Below are 6,000 nucleotides of genomic sequence, written 5' to 3' on the forward strand. Positions count from 1 at the left end.
TTTTGACTTTGCATGTGTGTGTGACGGGTGGGGCAGGATACGCGAAAGCTTTGTATCATCACGATAATGACCCGCAAACACGTGCTCATCATATAGTCGAATTGTAAAATAGAATCTGCTTTTAGTCGATATTTCTTAGGACTATAGGAAGATTTTTGTCGTTTTTTTATTTTCGTTATCACAAATTTTCAATTATTTACTTTTCTGATTTTCATGGCTATATAACTTACGTCGTAATCTTATTCGGTTCAAAATCCTCTGTCAATAACGTTATATTTAATAACGGTATCAATAAAGGATTCAACCGGTAAGCTTACTGTCAAAATTGGAACAACTGGCTAGATCAATTACAGAAGTGTGAAATTTAACTGTCAAATTTGGGACTGTCAAAATCGGGACTAAACCGAGGCGGTTGGGGTAGCCAACTGACACTGGCTGGACATACATGTACAACGGATCACATTACAATTACCGAATAACATGCTTTTTATTTGTTGTTTAACCCCTCACTCAGCAACATTCCAGCTATATGGCGACGGCCTGTAAATAATCGAGTCAGTACCAGACAATCCAGTGATTAACAGCATTAGCATCGATCTACGCAATTGGAAACCTATGACATGTGTCAACCAAGTCAGCGAGTCTGACCACCCGATCCCGTTAGTCGCCTCTTACAACAAGCATGGGTTGCTGAAGACCAATTCTAACTCGGATCTTCACATTGTGCTTTAGCAATGTTTTTTTCATTGTACCAGAGAAACCGGAATGAATGAAAACGATAACATGTGAGAAATACATATATTTACTTCAAAACGAGTCTCTCTACCCTAACGCCTTTGATTAATAGGTTGTATTTAAGCTATTGTATAACGTAATAAAGAAATGATAAGACTAAAGACGCATTTTCATCCATTACGGTAAAACGTTAACACTAAACCTTCTTTTATGATCGGGATGTGGCTTTCTGAGTGCAGTTATCAAATGTTATATCTTTTAACTCAGCAGAACGTATCTTAGTGGCTTGGGCTACAGGTTGTTACAATAAATAAATGTGTTGTAGGAATATCTATCATAATAATGTTAAATTAAATATTTGTTTTTCTTAACTGAGAACACAACTGACATCGTAAACTTGACAAAAGGTTCTCAGTGCCGATATCATAGACTCGGCACTAGGTTCAAAGTGATAACATCATGAACTCGGCACAAGGTTCTCGGTGCCGACATCATGAACAAAAGGTTCTTAGCACCGACATAATGAACTCGGCAAAAGGTTCTCGGCGCCGACATAATAAACTCGACCAAAGGTTCTCGGCGCTGACATCATGAACTCAACAGAAGGTTCTCGGCGCCGACATCATGAACTCGACAAAAGGTTCTAGGCGCCGACATCATGAACTCAACAAAAGGTTCTAGGCGCCGACATCATGAACTCAACAAAAGGTTCTAGGCGCCGACATAATGAACCCGACAAAAGGTTCTCGGTGCCGACATCATAAACTCAACAAAAGGTTCTCGGCGCCGACATAATGAATTCGGCAAAGGGTTCTCGGCTCTGACATAATAAACTCGACAAAAAGTTCTCGGCGCTGACAGCATGAACTTGGCAAAAAGACTCTGAGTGCTGAGATCATGAACACTGCCCTATGCTAGCTCTAAACTCGAGCCTAGTTCTACTGTGCTGTCACACGCAATTCTGCCCCAAGTTCGCTGTGTTATCATTATCAAGAATTCTTCTCTGAGTTCATAATATCATCACAACGGGGCCCCAGGTTCACACTGCTGTTATCATGAAAGGGGTCCAAGGTTCACATTGCTGTCACATGTACGAGTCCCAGGTTCACACTGCTATTATCATGTACGAGGCCCAGGTTCACACTGCTGTTATCATAAAAGGGGATCCAAGGTTCACACTGGTGTTATCATGTACGGGGCCCAGGTTCACACTGCTGTTATCATAAAAGGGTCCAAGGTTCACACTGCTGTTATCATGTATGGGGCCCCAGATTCACACTGCTGTTATCATGTACGGGGCCCAGGTTCACACTGCTGTTATCATAAAAGAGGCCCCAGATTCACACTGCTGTTATCATGTACGGGACCCAGGTTCACACTGCTGTTATCATAAAAGGGTCCAAGGTTCACACTGCTGTTATCATGTATGGGGCCCAAGGTTCACACTGCTGGTCTTCATCAACCCACGCTTGTCGTAAGAGGCGACTAACGGGATCGGGTGGTCAGATTCACTGACTTGGTTGACACATGTCATCGTATCACAAATGCGTAGATCGATGCTCGTGCTGTTCATAACTGGATTGTGTGGTCCAGACTCGGTCATTTACAGACCGCCGCCATATAGCTGAGTGCGTCGTAAAACTAAACTCACTCACTCATTCATTCATTCATAAGCCTATAACGGCTGGAGTGCGGCATTTGAATTCCTATCTCCTGTAGAATTGTAAACGCTAATCGATTTACATTAGGGCTTGAAAGGGAGGTAATAGTTTTCCCTCTGCACTGACAAAGCCAGAGATCGGCCCAGATAGAAACGAAGGGTCAGTGGAGGCCAATATTATAAACTACAGTGTACACTGTCTGTGCTTTGCAGTTGAGTAGCTGGTGACATGGGATCAGAGAGCTACCCCCCGGCTTTATACAGCACGGCGTTAAACAAGTAAGCAAGCAAGCAAGCAAGCAAGCAAGCAAGCACGCAAGTGTTTTTTGTGTAATGCCGCACTCATCAATAAACCAGATGCATGGCGGTTATTTGTAACGTATTGCGTCTGGTCAAAACAAACCAGTGCTTGACATAACAAACACCAAATCCAGGCTATTGGAATACGATGACAGACAATTAGCTTAACCCCTGGATCGATTTCGTCACCTCCTTGGAGCATTGAGTGCTCCAATATTCTTAGTTGTCCCCGGATGTATCAAATTTTGAATGTCCTCTACACGTCTACCATATGTTTTAAATCGTTTTCTGAGTCCTTGGATACTGTAACCTATAGAACACCTGAGGAACTGAAGAATTGGAAATGTTGGTGAAAGGGACATGCTCGACCGTATCTCAAAAGTTGCGAAATGTAAAATTTGAGTTGCCCCAATATTGAAGGAAAAGTTGATTATTGAAAAAATGAAACCATCGCTTTTGAAATCATACAGCCCTGTGGATAGTTTGTTGTAGTGGTTATGAGACGAATTGGCCACGCACGTTTTACTGATGAATAATTGCTGAAAAGATGAAGGGAAAAGATGAAGATAACCCAGTCTGTGTCCCATTAGGGAAACGCAGTCAAGCACGTTTTTGCCTCTCACAAGGAGTATCTATTATCTCCCCAAAATAATCTTTATGATAAGGTCAGTGTTCATTTGATACTTGGTGCTTTGAAAGAAATAGAACTGTTTCATAAATTTTGAATAGTTTTCAAATAAGAATGATTTCATAACCAACAGATCGTTATCGACGGTGCCTCTTAGTCCTGTAGATGTATCGTTACGATGACAGTAGCACACATGGCCATCAAAGTATATAAGTCAACTGGTGTTATAATTCCTTGAAAACAGTTTGTTATTAAGTTATTAGTAATAGTAATATTCCGCTTGTATGGCGCTTATATCCAGGCACATTGCCTGCTCACGGTGCTACGTACATTACTTTTTAAACTCCCTGGGGATCATACAGTCATGCTGCCTGTTAGGCGCAATGAACTAAACACTCACATTGCCAGCACATCCTCGCGGGTACCCATTTTACAGCTGGGGGAACTGAGACAATGTGGATCTGAGTATCTAGCCAAGGATACTACGCATATGTGCCCACCTCGGGACCCGAACCTACGTGCCTCATCCTGGCACTAACTAATATTAGTCTCTGTACACAGCCACCACGGTGATGCAGCATATCCTGCAGGAAACAGAGGCACGTCTTCTCTTCACCCCTACAAAGGTGGTCTAGCGTTGGTTGCTAGTGGATTATAGTTTTAATTACTACTAAATAATATACTGAGTAATTATTTGTTTTAATACTGAATTGGTTTCCTTTACGTATCAACTGTGATAGTTGACTTTGTCGACAGACATAAAATTATAATTAACTTCTTCTTATGGCTGCAACATTGCAAGTGTGATGTACAGTTTTGACTCACTCTAACACGGCTGTTTCATAGCCACGGACACAAAGGTTTTCCTTACGTTTAAGACATCAAAACAACAACCAATGTGTACGCAGTAAGTTCCAATCGTTAGTAAGATGAGAAGAGACCAATCCACACAAACTCAGCAATAAATATTTTAAAGCTTCAGAACACCAGCACTTTGCTCAGCTGTGGTGCAGAACTCTCGCCAGAGTTGTTCAACACAGGACTTGTGCAAAGACACACATTGGCGACATGGCTAAATGTGTTTGGTTCCTTAGATGCGGGCTTGGCATATTGATGCATACATTTACCTCAGCACTACAATGCGATCGTCCGAATATTCCTGGCTTAACCGGTAATGCTGGAAAGAACTTTGTATGTACGAAAGGTTTTTACAAAGATGGATCACGTTTAATGATGTGTGCGGCCAGATGTCTGGCTCTCGGACCGACGAGCTGCCTTTGGCCTCGGAGGAATGTTTCATCATATTCATATCCACTTACGATTTGGCCTCAGGTGAGAATAATAATTGTATGTTTCCATTTTTTTTGCAGTCAGAAAATGATTAAAATGTTTTTTTTTACATGCAATTTAGAATCAGATGTCACAAATATGCCTCTCACAATTGAATCATTAAATCAATGCGTGACAGATGATTACTTCTGCTTAGGGAATATGTATTAACTTTCATGGCATATAGACGGCCCTCACTTGATGTAAAGATGGTTAGTTTCCTCACAAATAATCGAGAATAAGTTCGTAAAACAACTTAAAACAACATGAGCGAAACCTTTAAACAACAAAGCAATGTGATATACCGTATTTCCTGTAATAAGCGCCGGGTCTCTCTATTAAGCGCCGGGTCTCTCTATTAAGCGCCGGGTCTCTCTATTAAGCGCCGGGACTCTAATCAGCGCCGGGGGTAAAGCAGCGGTTTAAGAAATAAGCGCCGGGTACGGTTTTTATAAATAAATGCATTCTCCTTTGACCCAAAATTAGATTTATTAAGGAATGGCCCCATTAGTGTTAGCTTCCTGTCCTCCACATGGCACGGATTGATGGATATTATGTAATAAGCGCCGGGTCTCCAATAAGCGCCGGGTCTCCAATAAGCGCCGGGTCTTGGAGTCCGTTTAAAAATAAGCGCCCGGGCGCTTATTAGAGAAATACGGTAACTAACAAGTCAGTATAATACAAAAACAGTGGTTATAGCAATTACGACAGATGATAATTTAACTTCCCTTTTAACTACCACTACATTTCTGAAAAAAATTAAAATAAAAGATTCTGATTTATGTTCATTCTGTAATGAAGAAAAGGAATCTATTTGTCACTTGTTATGGGAATGTGAATTTATGCAAACCTTTTGGTCAAAATTGTTATCATGGTTAACGAAAGGTTGTGACCACATCCATGATCTCAATCTCACTATGGAACTGATAAATTGTGGCTGTAAGAAAAATGTTTTTACTGACTCTGTTTTTGAATTGTTCATTTTATTGGGAAAATATTACTTGTACAGATGCAAGCTCAGTTCTGCTTTACAAAATATTGCTCAGTTCAGAAGTGAGTTGAGATTGAGATATAGTATTGAAAAATGTTTTTTTCTTTAACAAAAGCTGTAACGCAGAATTTTATTCTAAAGGGCTCTTATATCATGGCTTATTTACAGACGAATAAAATTATATCATATTCTTAATTAATTTATTTGATAATTAAAAATAACTTCGTATTTTTGTGAATAGTGAGTGAATGGTTTGTCTTGTTTCGTAAAACTTTACACCTGTATCCCAATAGATTGCTGCATATCTTCAAAATAGTTAGTTGTATGCTCCCCAGGGAGATGAGATTGATAATACAT

The sequence above is a fragment of the Haliotis rubra genome, unplaced genomic scaffold (assembly GCF_003918875.1).
Source record: "Haliotis rubra isolate DU_JTF1 unplaced genomic scaffold, ASM391887v1 Scf77, whole genome shotgun sequence".
Lineage (NCBI taxonomy): Eukaryota > Metazoa > Mollusca > Gastropoda > Lepetellida > Haliotidae > Haliotis > Haliotis rubra.